The sequence below is a fragment of the Dermacentor andersoni genome, chromosome 1 (genome assembly GCF_023375885.2).
Source record: "Dermacentor andersoni chromosome 1, qqDerAnde1_hic_scaffold, whole genome shotgun sequence".
Taxonomy (NCBI): domain Eukaryota; kingdom Metazoa; phylum Arthropoda; class Arachnida; order Ixodida; family Ixodidae; genus Dermacentor; species Dermacentor andersoni.
This window is the reverse complement of record NC_092814.1, coordinates 222,273,288-222,291,275: the sequence shown is the minus strand read 5'-3', so window position 1 is coordinate 222,291,275 and position 17,988 is coordinate 222,273,288. Positions and strand designations below refer to the sequence as shown.

Here is a 17,988-nt window from a genome sequence, read left to right as displayed (position 1 = left end):
GCTGTGTTAGGTTATTACCAAGAAAGCATGGCTTCCAACAGGAAAACATTCAAGACCGTTGTGGCAACTGTAACATCGAGCAACCATGAAAGGGAGCTTTCAAGAGTCAAGAAACAACCCAATCCTAACGGCTAACGTTTCTGTATGATTAATAGTCGCCATTCTGTATGGTCACTGATTGGCATATTGAGTACTTAAGCATTATGTATTTTCATATTGTTTCCAGTACACTGCAATGCCCTGTCTGGATCCTGAAGGTATTAAAAATAACCTCTTAGACACATGCTCAAAAATGGAACTATTCTTTTTTTTTAAATTGACAGGAGCTGCCACATGAGTGTGATCACATGAGTGTGATCACACAAGCAGGGGTAGACCATAAAGGCTATAAAGGAGGCTGTCCGAAAGAATATTATTCTAGATCTACCAAACAGGACTTTTGAAGTTGAACTAGAGGTTGCTAGATCTCCAGTACAACTAACACTGGAAACAAAAAGTGAATGCTGTTACTGGTACAGGGTTTTGCCATCATGTCGCAACATGACTGCTAAACCACAGCCATGTGGATATGAAATGAGGAACTAAACCAATAAGAGAAATTCAACAAATTATGTGAAGATGCTTCAATAATCTCATTTTTATATAACGCGAGGAGAAGGCACAAGAACTCACTGGGCAAACATTGCACCTCATGTCCAAGCTAGTAATGTTTTCTACAGTGAGACATGTTTATAGCCCAAGGCATTGCTAAAGGCATTACCTGAAAGGCATTTCCGTCCAACGCAGCTTTTAAGCACTTGAGCTATCGAGCTATGGTGAACAAAAGTGAAAACAGTCAAATTGCAATTATTCTGGGTTTGATAGCCCCCAATCTATATACCACATAATATGTGTGAATCTCAAGAATTTTGCAGGTTTTTTTTTACTGTTTTTGTGGCAAAATATGAATGCCTATTGATAATTCTGCTACTTTTATATTAGTTTCTGTATGAAAAGGATGACATCTTTCTACCCAATGTCTCATTTTATTACATTTTCATTTGCATTATATGCAGACAAAATTTTACATGTTGAATACACTTCAAATGACAGCCTGGACAAGTTAGGGCTATTTCAGAAGGCTCGAATTGTAGGCTTTCCTTTTCTTTTGTCAGCAAAATTGATCCTTACACCTTTATCAAACACTGGATAATCAAATTTGGCCTTAGCTGGAAGTTCTTATAACGTGTGACATGTTATTTTAGTGTATAACTTGTTCACAAGTCTTTTTCTTGGAAAAAGCCAAAGTTGTAGGTAGAACCTTTGTCTATCTCAAATCACAATTAGTTAGCCTCTGCCAGTTGCTGATGGTAGCAAGTTGCTAAGATCAGTTAGCAAAAGTTTATAGCTCCATTCTCAATGCGAGTCAAGTACATCCAATTTTCAGAGACTTGCATATGTTCAGAGCTGAGATTTACTACAACAAAATACCAAGAACAATAAAACTGATGCAACTTTTACAACATAAAAAAAAAAAGAAAGAGAAAAGAAAAAGAGAAGAAGAATACAGCAGTTTCACCCATTGAAAGCAACAGCAAGATTTATCGTTCCGCTCGAGCTTCTTGAACAATGTTCTAACAATATGCAGGGACATGTTGGCAGAAGGCAGTGGGCTAGGCAACCAATGCTGCACAGCAGAAACACCACATTGGCAGCTACCATGCTTCCCACAATTCTGCCGTGATGTGGAGCATCACTAGCAGTGTTGCAGGCGTTAAGACCAATTGAAAACCACCAAGGTTTGTAAGCACTGAATGAAAGAATTAGATCATTTAAGCTAAATGTTTAAAAAATTATTGGGTTTTACGTGCCAAAACCACTTTCTGATTATGAGGCACGCCGTAGTGTGGGACTCCGAAAATTTCGACCACCTGGGGTTCTTTAACGTGCACCTAAATCTAAGTACACGGGTGTTTTTGCATTTCGCCCCCATCGAAATGAGGCCGCCGTAAGCTAAATGTTTAGTGTGCATTCTACTCAGACCAGTGTATGAAATACAATATGGTATGCGCACAGATGCTCAGCAGGAACACTAGTATGTATGCACAAAACTGCCACGCCAGCAGTGGAATGCATGACAATGTCCTGGCTCTGCTGCAGGGCCGATTGAGTGGAGCATGACGGTACATCCACTTGGCTTTATCATTCCTGCAGCAAAATGCACTTTGCATCATTTGCGTCCTTGGAGACCTAACTCTCCACATGCAGACCACGCATACGCTGCAGATACTGTGATAGCACAGTGGCGATGCTTACAGTGTGAACACACTTCGAATGTCTGTATGATTGCTATCACAATAAAACAGAACATACACTGACCTGACTAGTCAGGATATAAGTACATTAAACACCAGGTTGAATTTCGCAAGTCTTTTTCAAAACGAGGTGTTTTAGTAATTTTCTCTAAATATTTTCCTGACCCATTTCTGATTCTGTATTCAGAGAGAATACAAGGATCCTATACTCAATTAACTTTTAAAATGGTGCTTAAGTTAGTAACTTACACAAAACGAGGCATCTTGGGGTACAGAACTATATCACAGAAAAAGCCTCTATGTAAAGAGAACATTAAAGGGCCCCTCACCAGGTCTGGCCATTTTGAGCTGACAAGTGCAGAGCACACAATGCGCAACAACGATCATGTTTGCAAAGAATTACATTGCTACGCGCGGCGGAAAAGCCTGAAATTTCAATCCGAATGCTGTTTCCCTCTTCACTCACGGCGAATCAGCCCAAAGAGGGATGGTGACATAGTCGGGCTCCTGCGCCTACGTAATCGGGTCCACAGAGTGACGTAGCTCGTGGTGACACGCGACTTCAAAAATTATTCAAGGCAACATCTGTTATTTGTGTGACCTGTTGCTTAAATTGACGAACTGAGGTTTAGAGAAATAATAAAACACAGAAACGGAATGTCTGCGTGTTTTTTCTTTTACTTTGCACATAAGCAAGAGCGATGTACTTCCACTTTGTCTGTTCCCACGGTCATGCCGTCACGTGCGAAGGTACCGAAACTATGCCAGTTTCTACCGTGTTCCAGCGCGTGATCACGCTCTACGATCCGCTTGTTCTGCCTCAGTATTCGTGTAGCACTGAATTATACCGCTAGTCATGTTTCCTTGTGCACAGCGCACAAAAACGTGTGCTATATGAACGAGACAACAGCTCGCATACGACGCCATCGACAAAAGTGCGTAGCGCCGAAAAAAAAAAAAAAAAAATCGCGGAGCAAAAAGAAAAAAAAAAAAAGGAAAATGAAGGTGGGGCCTGTGACATATACGTCACGCGATCCTCGAGGCCCGGTATGGGAGAACGCAGGGAAGGAATTTCGTTTGCGCAGGCTAGACGGGGCGAGTGGAGAGAGCGTCTTGCTTGGCAGTGGAGCTCGCCTGCTGAAATCACGGGTTCGCGGCACTGAAATATTTTTATCTTGGCTATTAACGAGTCGATTTGAAGAATGTGTGTGGCAGAACGCTCCCTAGAGGACACGTAACAACTTCCAGCGTATAACCTATATTTGCTATGTAGCCTGGTGAAGGGCCCTTTAAGACACTGAAAAAGAATGATGCTATGAACAGCAAGAAAATTGTGACAATTTAAAGAAAGGATGAAAGGAACACCATAAATTACATGACAATGTACTCCATGAAACACCCTCATTCAGCAACAATATCGTATGTATGATGGTGTGTTGTGCAGCACACAATCGTCAGAATTTGTTATTTTCAATGAGAATGTGAGCAGCTGCAATTACATCACCTACGCAGGAGAGATGAAAAGCCAACACGATACTCCTCGCTGTTTATAATTTCAAAACAGCTACACATCAGTGACAACAGCACCACTATATGGCCCAGCACTTGGCTCCAACCAGGGGCACAGTAGCCTTGAAGCTTAAATGATAGACAATATATGCTAATAAAGTCACCCTTTTCTATTAAAGATAAAAGTTTACAATAAGAGAAAAATTATAAGCAGTTCAAAGAAATTTCTAGGCAACCAAATGTCCTTTTGACCTCACATATTAATTTATTTCTCATCAAGTTAGCACAAAACGTCTTTTTTTAAATATACAATTGTACATTTTCCTTTTTGTCTGATATATTTGTACTTGGGGAAGGCTGAATTGCTGGTAGCATTTTTTTTTTTTTTGCCAGCGAGAGCACACAAGGAAAGTAAGCCCATCATTTCATTCAGCTCATTTCTGTCAGGAGCCATGAAAATTTGGAGAAACTTGGGGTTTCCCCTAGAAGAGCTTTAGTTCTGTAGGGTCATGTACAGGCAGGGTCAAAAGTTTAGATGTGGGTTTCACAAAAAGGTCAGATGCCAGCCCAGTTGTAGCTTTTAGACATTAAAACAACACAATACTATGTTGGTTTCAGACACTAGTACACAAAGCACATTTGAAATCCAGGTTGCGTGACAAGGCTCAGTAACTTTTATTTTCTTCATACCTTCCATCCCGTAAACTTTTGACGCTACCTATACATCATCCTATGATTGTGCTGAAAGGTTTACACAGAATTAATAAGGAGATGAACCAGTGGGCATTTAAAAAATATTGCACGAGGTTCTCACTTGACTTTGCGCTACCTTGCATTTTTCGGCAATGTCCTTTTCAGTTACATCATGAATTTTTTTTTTCAATACTATAAATTGATATATGTACAAAGAGGGTACAGTAGGGAAGCTTCAAATTAGATGAGTATGTTAATTTACAATGGTCTACACATGCTTTGAAGATTTTATTTTGACCAATATTTGCTGATTTACGACATTTTTCCAAAACAACATCGTAATTGTTTTTAGAAAAATGAAAACTGAATAATGGCAGATTCTGCTTAATGTTAAACACTAAAATTAGTAGCTTAGCAATATTTCAGGTAAGGAGGGGTTTACTTGAAGCCGTTGACTGCACTACACAATATCATAGATAACTTGGCTGATATGAAAAGATGTAGCTGCAAAACTGCATTTAATGGGTGACATTAGTATGTTTGGCGTGTAAAGATACACTAAAGAAAAACAAAATTGTGCAGATCCCAAGCACTGTGGGAATCGACGTTACACAAAGCATTTCGCAGGCAGCTGGCTATGCAGCACTGTTTGTGGTTCCGCAAAACGTTACCAGGTTGACCAATGTATTTCTGTAACTTCAGTATTTGTTTGTGTGACAAGAGTACAGTGAGCTAGAGTTAATGCGGGAGTGCATGTGTGTGACAACAGCAGCAAGAGGACGATGACGGTACCGACTGCATGATTTCTACGAATGATTGAACTTACGTGAACGAGCGGCATGGAGGTGAGAAGTAGGTAAGAAATGCAGAAACTAAATGCTCATGGACGGCAGGATGTGGTATCACTTGGAGAACACAGATGGGTGACTTGACGGCAGAAGTAAACGAGAAGAAAGGGGGTTAACCGAGGGGCCCGATTTTTATTAGTCATATCATAAGAAGCCAACAAACACTGACACCAAGGACAACATAGGGGAAATAAATTGTGCTTAATAAATTAAATAAAGAAACGATAATTTAATGGAAATGAAAGTGGATGAAAAAACAACTTGCTGCAGGTGGGGAATAATACCACAACCTTCGCATTTCGTGGACGATGCTCTACCAATTGAGCTACCGCGGCGCCGTTCCCCATCCACTTTCTTAGGTATTTATGTTTCCTAGTAGAACCCCGAGAGTGTTAGCCAGTGCCACCACTTGAGTCACATTTGAAATATGAACTAACTGAAAAAAAATTGGGCATGTTTAAACAGTTTTATACGTGATTAATAAGCATGATGTAGTAAACTGTGGCATTCATCAATGGAAATGAAAATGCATACATTATGCGGCATATAAAAAAAAAAGGAAGGTTATGCAAGACTGGGTTGGTTCAAAAGAAACTTTTTGAATTCTGTAATAAATGAGTGTAGCACCATTAATTTTAAAACAAATGGTAGCGAGTTCCATAATAAAAAAGCACTGAAATGAACAGTTTGCTTGACGTAGTTAGTTCAGACTTTGGGTAAGATGAGGTTCTTGTTAAGAGCAAATCTTGTACTGTTAGTGTTATCTAGTGAAGAACACGGGATGAAAGAAAAGGGGAATTGATTGTTGATATGTTTACATAACCAGACACCTATGTTATATTTAATTATGTCGGACACTGTGATATTATTGGCTTGTAATAATTGTTTGGCATTGCTGTGGTATAAGCTAAAAGTTATTACTTTGATTGCTCTATGCTGGACGATTTGTAGTTGTGCAAGGTAAGTACTGTATGTGTTAGCCCATGCAACTATACAGTAGTTATGTGAATGAATGCATAATACAATCATAAGAAAATAGAATGTGAGAGTGAGTACTGTGGCATACAAGAAAATCAACGTTCCTTGGGAACTTGCTTTTCAATCACTGTTTCGACAGATTATCACCACCTGGTATTCTGCTGCTGAAATCTTACACATGCCACCTGGCTCAAATGCAGATAGCACGGAGAATCAGAGGCGAGAGCCGCGTTACGAAGCAGACAGCTTAGTCCATTGGGTCAGCACAAGTTCATGTCATGGTAATAATGACATACCATGCATGCATGACATGAATTTACGGCATTCTTCTCACGCATGTCACAACATTAATGGGAATCATGTCATGCCTTGACATACCAACAAGCCATGAAATTGAAGTTTATGCCAACCATGTTATGACATGCATGACATTATATGCATATTCAGAATATATCCAGTTAAAGAAATATATGTCATGTCATTCATGTCAGGTCTATTGTATAGCAAGTTATGTATCATAGTGATGGAAGCAGCACTTGGTCTTTTAGAGCAGTTTTCGGAGCAGGAAAAATCGCAGTTTGGAGCAGCAACGTATGCTTTTATAGCAAGGAAACAACGCTTTGTAGCAGTAACGTACTGCTCTGGTGCAACGAGGAAGCTCCACATGCAGTTAACAGAAAATGAAGCTGCATGAGTTAGTACTTCATGAAAAATTGCATTCATTATGTATTGCACAAGGATGGAACATTTTTCTTCAACCCGCTGTTTCATTTTGTTATTATTACATACAAAGATGAAGATAAATGCAGACTGAACCCGAATTCACAGTTAATTCTGCATTTAAATAAAGAGTTAATTCCTCACAAGTTGTCATTAGCTTAGCTATCCCGTTCATCTGCTAAACTTATGTCCACAAGTTGACACATACAGCCGCTCAATTCAAGGACGCTATTTTTGTTGTCCTTGCAGGTATATATCATAGATAAAATAGCATCTGTGCAGTGTAGCTAGTGTGTTCATGCCTATTTCCTTGTCCCATTCTCACATTGTTCTTTTCCATGTCCGGGCTGCCTACTTGTATTAAAATTCATCGTACGTAAAGGCACATCGAGCAGCTGTGCACTCACAGTTGTGTGTCACCCCAATTATATAAAATAATTATTTCTAAACTACACACAGCAGATGTAATACACTAATCAAACATGCATAGATACCACTAATGGATGATGAAGCGACTGCAAATATCTAGCACTTATAGCAAGAAATCATGTGCCAGGGAAATGCACACAGTGACAAATAGGCATCAATAAATGAAAAAAAGAAACCTTGCCCTTCAGCCAACTTGACAAAGTATCGGTCCTATTGCAATATGTCCACCGCTGATCTACTGTTTATTTTTTTTTTCACTTGCTCTGGTTATTCAGATTTCCCCATGGCACTTGCGCATTCTCCATAGACACTGGCAGATCCAGAAAGGGAAGGGGGTCCAAGGCCCTGCCCTAGATATGCTCACTGTAAAGAACCAGACAAGCTGGCCATCTGCCACAATGCCTGTTTTACTTAAACTTCATTTTCTCCCCTCGCACTTGCTATGTGAGTGCCCAAGACCGAGTGTGAAAAAGAAGTGCACTTGGCATCGGGCGCTCACCAAGTGCACTTTGTCTTCACAGTCGGCCATGCTGCAAGTTTTGGCATGGCTTGCAAACCCGCAGTGAAGTCATCATTGGTGAGCAGTCCAGTGCGCATTCAGTTCCTCTGGCAGGTGGCACTGGCTGTTGTGCGTTGGTCACAGCTCTCACTAATGATTAATCCCTTTTCAATAGGGCTCATATGGCAGGAGATCCTGTACAGTGAGCAGCTACTCTGCTGAGCCATCACGTGCTTCTTTGCAGCGGTGCCACTAAATGATTGAAGCTCGCCGATGCACTCTAATCAGCCGAGTGCGACGAAATACCACGTGCCTTGTCTTGTGTACTTCTCTTGTGCATCTTGCGGGTCCTTGCGTATTTTGTGTCAACATTCAAGGATTTGGCTCCAACGGGTCAGGAAGCATCTCCCTGCTGTGACCTGTGGACAGGTTGGGTTCCTGTAGTGGCAGCATTGGTGCATCCCCGTGCCCCAGTGTTGGGAGCCACTTCACCGACTGCTGTGGACGGGAAGTGGTCTCGGCCTCTGGAAGTGATTGTATGGTGCCGGATGCTGATGCAGAGTCCGACACCCATGGTGGAAAATATGGCTTGCATCTGGGGTCTACAGCGGGGCAGGTGGCAAGGCTATCTGGCAAAACCTTGCCGGGTGCAGCTGCAGTGGCGAGTTGGTACTGCTCCCGAGCCCTCCAAGGTTTTCGTCGCAGCAGCTCAGCTGGCGTAGACTGTCATACGAAAGTAGCAGCAGTGGCCTGATGTGTGTTAAGGGGTTGTAGTGGAGGTGATGGTATTGGTTTGTGATGCGCCGCCCGGTGGTGGGTCGATGTGGGAGTGTGTGTCGCCATGTACTTCCCACCATCTGGGGTGGAGCTGAAGGCGAGACTTGGCAAGCCGGCGTTTGTGGCAGAGCAGCCCGCGGGCCTCTCTGTCGAGGTGTTACTGGGCAAGACTGATTCGTCAATGTGGCGTATCTCCCGAGCTCCGGTAGCTGAGCAGTACTCATCGCGTCCAGAACCAAGCGGGTAGAAAACAGCCATCATTGCCATTCTGCCCAGGACCAGTACATGTGGCCTTCGTAATTGTTCCACACCATGGCGCCACCTTGAAGCCACCCCGCTGCAACCAGCCATCTTATATTGCGAACAGGGCCATATTGCGAACAGGACCTTATATAGAACAGGGTCATTCTGAAATCCGTGGAACTCCGGTAGTTCCAAGGCAGCCAGTGATGGCATGGTTGCAGGTGGAAAATTAGAGGTGGCCGAAGCAATATAGTCCAGCTGCACCAGCAGTGAGATGGCTCGCATGATGTCTGTCAAGATGGCAGCTGAGCTGCCCATTGAGCCAGGGGTGAAATCCGCGTGCAATGAGGTGGCGGCAGTGGCAATCTCGCTTTGCGGCAGTTCGCAAAGTTGATCTGATGGGGTCCGAGTGACCTGAGGCATGCTTTGTCATTTTTCTATTATATAGCGTTTTAAAGGCAACAACAGGAAACCAAAACAAAAGAGTTGGTGAGCAACGCCAGAGTATGATGCTGCCAGAGCGATACATGACATTCACTTCACATTGCCTGTAATAGGAAATGGCAGCGCATTTTCATTATCGCTTATCAACTCTTTCTGTAATGCACCTATTGGGAATCATTATCCCACGAATGCTGGTTTGAAACGCTGCTTTCAAGACCTTTCACACCACTTAGACACACTGTGCTATTGGATGTGAAGAAGAACTAAATTTTTGTTTTCTAAGCAGTTCGCTTTTTCGCGCCAGGCAGTGATTTTTTGAACGTGCTTTGAAGTTTCACGATTGTCAAAGTAGAAAGCAAAAATGGCTGCCCACTATCGATGGTTTGAAATGCCACTTTCGAGACCTTCCACATCGCTCACGGACACACTGTGCTATCGGACGTGAAGGGGGAGAACTATATTTTTGTTTTCTGAGCAGTTTGATTTTTTTTTCCCGCCAGGTGGTAATTTTTCAACACACTCCGAAGTTTTGCGATCATCAAAGTAGAAAAATATGGCCACCACCTCTGGAAGCGGCGCTCATACTTAAAAAAATAGCCGATCTTGTGATTTCGCTGTGTCTGCAGCTGATTTTGCAGATGGATCGAGCAGCAGCGAGCCCGAGGATGCTGCCTTTTTGTCGTACTTTGACTCTGAGAGCAACGACAACACAAACCAGCCCGGACGGATCATCAGCAGCCACAGCCCGACACGCCCAATCGTGCTTGCAGTTAAATTTTTGTAGTGGAATACCTGTTCAATAAAAAAATTTCGATTTTTTTCGGAGATCCTGCCTATTAGACGGCAATACATGTTGTATATCTAATAATTTTTTTTACATATTTTTTTTACTAGACACAAGCAAGTTTTTACAAATTTTCTTCAATCTTATCCCACAATCTTGATTAAGGCAATTTATATCTTTTTTATGACATACATCTCGTTCATAAAACCTTTTTGCTTGAAAAGTGCATTGATTCTGCTTTTTGTTTATGTATTACATAAAATATTGAGTGCAGTAGTAGTTCCTTGAGACAGCGTAACCTAAAGACTTAAGACGGAGTAAAGAGTTAAAAGCGTGCAGTATGCTTGCAATGGCACAACGCTACATGCTCGGTCATATAGTTGTGGGGATGCGCGACTCTCACGCGTCCCCTGATATGTTGTTTTCTTGCATAGCTCCTGTCTCCTGTAATCCGGCTTTGCCGCGTGGCTTTACTGCGGCGGTCGGTATGCTTGCAGGGTAGTACGAGTGTTGCTCTGCTAACGCCATCTGCTAACGGGTTACTTGGGCGCAAAAAGGAGGAGGCTCTTCCGCTTTGGCTCGGGGTGGGCGAGCGGCCCAGATGTTCTGCGCGCGCGCCGATCCATGCTTCTGAGGCTTACAGCGCACAAACATACGAGGACAAAGAAAGACGTGGCGAGACCGTCTCGCGAGGCCTACCCCGGAATGGACGAACACGATCGTTCAACGCGCCACCATTCGCATGACCATACGCGCAAACGACCAAGCGTTGGTGTCCAGCATGGGGCCAACATATTCGCTCGTTATTCGGTCGTGGTGAGTCGGACTTCCGCGATTTGTCGCACGCCCATCGGCATGTTTTGTGGATACCAACTCGGCTAGCAGGCATTAGTCTATGAAAGGTGCAATAAATGCCCTTGTGATTGTTTGCACTAGTGTGTTGTCTTTCCTTTGTCTCAAATGCACGGGTGAGAAGCCCACATCTGGTGCCCAACGTGGGGCTCTTGGGGCATCGTAGGATAGTTCTAACAGTTTTGCTTCGTTCGAGACCTTTGTTTTAACCGAAGCGTAGAGCTAGCATGGATTTTCATCGCTAGCGGCGGCGGCATGCTTTCTTGAGCGAGGTGATGGTGGCTGTAGTGTGTTTGAACTTTTAAACATGCTAAGCCTTTTCACAAATGATTTTTTTTTTAATGACATTCGTCAGTACGAGAGCCACGTGGTCTACATCCTGAGAGAGCGAGGCTTAGTGCCCGCGGAGCATTGGCAAGCCTGAAGCGAGTGAGTACGGAAGCCTCGTGGGTGGTCCGAATTTCTCATGCAAATAGCTTCTTCTATCTCCGACTCTGATGAAGTTGCGGCTCTGGGAGCCGGGTGGCCGCGGGCCATGGGTGCCACTACGGGCTGACTTGTATTGCGGCCGGGCGCTCTGACACAGTCTGGGACGGTGGGCGCCATCAACTCGGATGCTGTGTGCACCGAGCGGGGTAGAACCACCTAACAGAGCTGACGTCTCCTCGCGGCTGCTTGTTTTGTGCCCATTTTGGGTGTTATTTTTAGGATGCCGGTTGTTGTCAGGGTAGCGATCCTTTAGGCCTAAGGCTTTACGAAGTTGCCTGTCGCACGTGGACGGACACAACCTGGCGGACCGGGGCGTTGAGGTGTTGCACTTTGCTTCCCTCATTCTAGTTAGCCTCGCACGAATTGAAATTACTCGTTCGACTCAAGCAAGGGAGCTTCGTTCACGTGAACTTGGCATCTGAGTAGCCACCTGATCTTTTGCTAGCCGAGCTGAACGTCGTACCACGCGTGCGATGCCCATGCAGAATTCCTCTCCCTTGCACTAATTTAGTGTTTGTCGAGTGTGTTGAGTGTTCGCAGCGTGAGTGGAGTCACCCCTGGTTTGCTGTCCCCTGCACATCGTCTGCGCTGCTGCTCCGGACTGTGATCGAGCCACCCCAGGCAATGGTGATGCTGTGGCCAGTTCGGCGCAGCAACTTCGGCGGTTGCCTGTATCCGACTTACAACCCTCGGTGGCAGAGAAAAGAGCTGGCGGTCACCAACAGCTACTGCAGCTCTCACCAGCAGGGCGCGTTGGCGCGAGCGACACTGGCTCGTACCGACTACTGCGTCACCATTTCCGGAGACCTGGCCTGGAATCGTGCCGTCAAGTCTGCAGAGCTGCTACTGTGACCAGAGGACGCTAGCGGTGCACCGAAGGACAATGTCGGTTCGCATGTTATGGACATCATGTGGACATTTCATCGGCGCGGCCACTGTTGCATGTACTACCTTGTTCGCAAAGCAAGCTGTGATATTAAGACCGTGTGACATGTTCCGTCGAAATATGTAGTGATTTAAGGTTGAGGGGATGTGGGGATGTGCGACTCACACATTCTCTGATATTTTCCCCGTGTGGCTCCAGTCTCCTGTAATTCGGCTTAGCCGCATGGCTTTACGGCGGCAGTCGGTGTGCTTGCAGAGTAATACGAGAGATGGTGCGAGTGTTGCGCTGCTACCGCCCCCTATCGGTGGGGTTACTTGGGTGCAAGAGAGAGAGGCTGTTACTCTTTGGCTTGGCAAGCAGCATAGACATTTTGCACAAGCACTAATCTATGCTTCTGCAAGACCATCTCACGAGGCCTAGGAGGAGCAGGACACCGGAATAGACAAACATGGTCATTCGAATGCGCCACCGTTCGTGTGACCGTACATGAACGACCAGGCATTGGTGTCCAGCATGGCACTAACATATTCACTCACTATCCGGTCGTAGTGAGTGTCGCGTACCCATCAGCATGTTTGGTGGATAGCAACTTGGCTAGCAAGCATGGCAGGTAAGTGCATATCTAATACTTTCGGGTAAGCTGTAGTACTGCTTAGCAAGTACTTTCTTTGTGTTCCCGTCAGGTACGGTTTTAATGGGGTTGCACTGTACTGTATTTACTTGTGTAAGACCCACACTTTTCTTTTTCGGTGAAGAAGGGGAGAAAGGATCTTGGCAGGTTGCAGCTCTTATACGAGTAGCCTATGACTACCCGCTAAAACTGCAACATCGCAAATCATGTACAAATATTACAAACATTAGCTACCCACTACACGCACACACATTTATTGAAGATTCAGCACCACTGATAAAATCCCACTTCAGTCATCATTGCTCCTGCTCTCAATGTCACCCCCTCGTCATCGGAGCTTACTACCTCATTGGCACACTCCAAAAGATGGTTATTGCGCAGATGAATGCACTGTGGCAGGTAACTTTGGGTATATTCTTTTTTAAATTTTGGACTGAAAATAAGAGGGAGGGGGGGGGGGGTTGCAGGTTTTGCACGATGGCAGGTCTTACACAAGTAGATATGAGAGTCACCTATTTGTGTTATCTGATAATTCACTGTACCTGTGCTTTTTACACAGCGAGGTTTTGCCAGCAGTTAATTTGTACATAAAGCACAGCACTCTTGCTCAGGACGGTACCTTATTAAAAAACTAAAAAAAAGGGCAAATACTCAAACTAAAGCTATCACAACAGCTACACAATTTCCATCATTACATAGGTCTGACAATTTCACCAACACACTCAAAGGAATGTGCCAGAAATCTGTGATGTCACTGTCATTGATATCACAAAAGTAGCTAGAGCTCACAAAGGCTCGAGTGATACTGAACTTGGTCTCCTTGAATAATTCTAAAAAGACACTCAAACAACACGTTGTAGCTTGCAACATTTATGTTTTGATTTATGGTTAATTAAACATCTTGATCTTCAGTGTTTTCTTCTTTTCACAATTTCATGGGTGTTTTCTTTTCTGTGCCTTTATGCAGTTATTGCAATAGTTACCACTAATGTTCATGTAGTATGTGGCTTGTAATATACTATTCACCACTTTCCATGACCTTACATATAGCATGTGGCCTATTGTCAATGTATGAATTTGTTTCTGCTGCTGTGTTGTGAGCAATGTACTCTTTAGTAGGGGTGTGCAAACACAGTGAAACCTCATTAAACCGTAGTTGGCCGGAGCTCGGAAAAATACGCACTCAATGGTATTACTGCTTACCATAAAAACCCGCATATAATACGAACCCGCATATAGTACGAGGTGAAACTTTTGGGACGCGAAACGAAAAAAAAAAAATGTTTTATCCGCGTATAATACAAGTTCGGAAAACTCAAGGAAAACATTTATTTAAATTGCACTCCGCACTTCAATCACTGTCTTCCTCAGCTGTGCTCTCTTCGGATAGTTCTTTGTCGGACATATCTTCCCAGAGGTACTCATCCTCTGTGCCATTGAGCGTGTTCGAGATGCCGCACTTCTTGAATGCGCGATGCACAAGGTCCTCTGATAAGCTAGCCCAGGTGTCCACAACCCACTTGCACAGTGCGGCTGGCGAAGCCCGCTTCAGCTGCCCGGTTGGCGTCACTGCGGGCTCACTTGAGCGCACCCAATCTGCGCAACACCGCTTCACTGCGTCCTTGAAGGGCTTGTTCACGCAAACATCTAAAGGCTGCAGCTGAGACGTCATCCCACCCGGGATAACGACGAGTTCAGTGCCGGATTCACACAACAGCCTCTTCACTGAGTTGGCCAAATGGCAACGAAATGCGTCCAGCACAAGAATGGACGGGAATGACAACGGTGCGCCAGGCTGCCTACACCAGACGGACTTTATCCAGTCGAGCACAAGATTCTTGTTCATCCAGCCTTTCTCATGGCATCTCACGACCACATTTTGTGGCAGCTCCTCACCTTTAGGCACTGTCTAGCGCTTGAAGACGACATAGGGCGGAAGCTTGCGTTCGTCTGCCATGCACGACAACATGACAGTAACTCGCGTTTTCTCGTTGCCAGTGGAGCGGACATAAACTTGTTTAGAGCCCTTTTCATGCATGGTGAGGCGCGATGGCATGTCCAGATAAACCGGCGTTTGGTCAGCATTGCCGATTTGCTCTCGCTGGAAGTTCTTGGACTTGCGCAGCAAAATAATGTGGTGCTGGAAAGCCACAAGCAGCTCTTCGAACGATTCGGGCAGCTTTTGCGAAATCGAAGTTCGGAGGCGTAAGGAAAAACCAGCACAGCACATGTAGCAATAAATCCAGTGCTTGCTCGCTTTGAAGGTGGAGCTCAGTAGCCCTTTTCCTCTTGCAAGCTCCTTACCTTCTGCCTGCATAAGCTCCACGCTCACAGCTAGATGCACGGCTCGCTGTTGGCATATGAACTCCGTCAGGGCGAGTTTGATTTCCGGGAATGTCCCACTCTTCTGGCCGCGAAAGCTTCTTCGCGTTCCGCTGCACATGAAAACGGCTTCCTTCTGTCGACGCCATCCACAAATGCTTCCCTCGTTGACACCAAACTGCCTCCCGGCTGCACTGTTGCCGATGTCCTGTGCAGCTAAAATAACCTTTCTCTTGAAAGCAGCAGAGTACTGTTTTCGTGGTCCGGACATCTTGGTCCTTCAATGCGGAATAAAAAAGATTCACTTCGCAAAGTGTGGTTTGCATGTGTGCTGCCAAGGTGCGCACTCAACAATATAGAAACGATGCTGTAGTCACACAGCAATAACGAAACCAAGCTGTAGCCACTCAGCAATAAGTAAGCCAAACCGTGGCCATGCAGAAATAGTGAAGTCAAGCCATAGCCACGCAGCAATAACGAAACCGAAACTTATAGCCCAAATTTCTGACTGAAATTTTCATTCGTATCCGCATATAGTACGAGGAGAAAATTAGGGATGCTAATAATAGGGAAAAAAACCTTGTATTATATGCGGGTTCTTACGGTAACTGAAATAGCATGAGATCGCTCACTTACCTGTTAAAATCGGAACTACAAGAGAGTGGGATGAAAGGGCAGAAAACATGCAATATTTATTCACTTCGGACGACAAAAGTCTTATTTTCGTTTGATGCCGCGGCGGCTAGCAGTGATGATAGCGGCTTCAAACTCACTTAAGCTACGAGCCCGCTTTTCCATCAGCCCCCTCTTCTTGGCAAACACCTGCATGAGGGTGATGAAATGTGCAGCATCTGCCACTGTTGGCCTGAATCGCCCATACTTTCACTTTCCATGTCGTCATCATCAGTCGTTAGGCAACACTTCAGCAATAACAGAGGCAATGATGGCGAAAAGTTGAACCTCGTAGCTGATGTATTTTCGTGGTCGCAGCAGCACTGCTGAGCAACTTCTCCTTCGCGTTCCAAATGCTACACACCGTAGTCAACGGTAGATCCCTCTCGTGTGCCAGCACCGACTTCTTCGTGCCACATTCGATAGCACAAACAATGTCCAATTTTTCTTCTATGCTGAGCACCCGGTTTTTGTCCTAGCTTGCACGATTCCACAGCCTGGGTCACAATGCTCTCTGACTCTGGCATAGTGCCAAAATGATGTTGATGCTGATGTGGCTTCATCCTTACAAGCGCCCTCAGCTTTGTGCTTGGAGGCCACTCCAATCACTGAGGCTCGTTCTGCCGGGCCGCCGTACGCCATGATTTTGCGACGAAAAGTGGAAACGCTACATGTTAACCGATATGCATGCAATAAGCTGGTACGATTTATGCAGAGACAAAACACATTATGTTCAATGGCCGCTGAGTCAGGGATTTGACTTAACTACTTTTAAAACGAAACTACTGTTTAAGCAGGTACGGTTTAACGAGGTTTTACTGTACTTGAAAGCTTCAGGGGGAGAAAAGCACTTAATTCTATTTGACAGACATTCCCTCGATAAAAAATATTTTCCAGACCTTCATATACAAACCGAGTTGCTATCAGTGCTGGCATGCTAATTTGGTTTGCCCTTTAATAAGAGTACAGCATACTATGCATCTCAATTCATAGGTGCCTAAGTTACTGATAGCTAGCAAGAGAAGAAGGGGAACCGAAGGGCTTAATTTTGTTAATCATGACCACATAAAGCCTGCAGTCAATGAAGCCAAAGAAAGTATTGGGGAAATTAGTTGTAGTTGAAATTGAAATGTAGAAAAAATGAAAATGGAAAGTGGACGAAAAGATGACTTGTCGCCAGTGGGAGCCATACCCACAACTTACACATTAAGGCTCTTCACACCGGCGACTGACAGCGGTCGCGCGACCAAGCTGGCTGCAAAGCGACCAGTCGCGAATGGTCGCGACCATTGTGCGACCCTGGTCGCAAAACTGCTAAACCAATCAGCGACGTGCCGCAAGTTATGTTATGTGTTTTCATCCGCATTCTCCTGCATCGTGTCAAAGTCCACAGCACTATGGCAGACTACAGGAATGCAATTGGCATCTTGCCTCATGACAATCGGGCGCAACAGTTCCAGCAATGTGTCGAATATACACAGTAGCATTCGCAGGAAGCTGAACAGCAGCAAAAGAATGCACAAAAATTATGCACCGATTCCCATGCAATGCAAACTCGAAATTACAACTTACTCTCGATAATACTTCTCATCATGCATGCATCATGAGTTCAGGCAGAAGGTGGCTAGTGTGGCCGGCCATTGATGCGAACGGAGGCACGGGCGTACCCACAAGCATAAAGGTTTGTGTTAAACTTTCTGATATTCTATATTCAGAGTTTATGTTGTTGTTGTTGATTCGATTCGATATTCTATTTGAAATCTATCATTCAGTATTCGCAAACCCCTGCTGTTTAGGTACTTGCTTATTGTGCTAAAAGCCTCTTGCCAAAACTCCCACCATTTTGAAAAGGAAAGTAAACCTACCTTCATATCGTCACTCAAAATGGAGAGGAGCAAGAAGGGTAATAATTTTTAGG

At 44.5% G+C, this 17,988-nt stretch overlaps 1 protein-coding gene across 3 annotated transcripts in view; it reads right to left on the bottom strand.

Moving 5' to 3' along the window:
• poe (E3 ubiquitin-protein ligase-like protein poe) overlaps positions 1-17,988 on the bottom strand; it is a 590,397-nt gene that overhangs the window by 392,610 nt on the left and 179,799 nt on the right. The window lies entirely within an intron of this gene.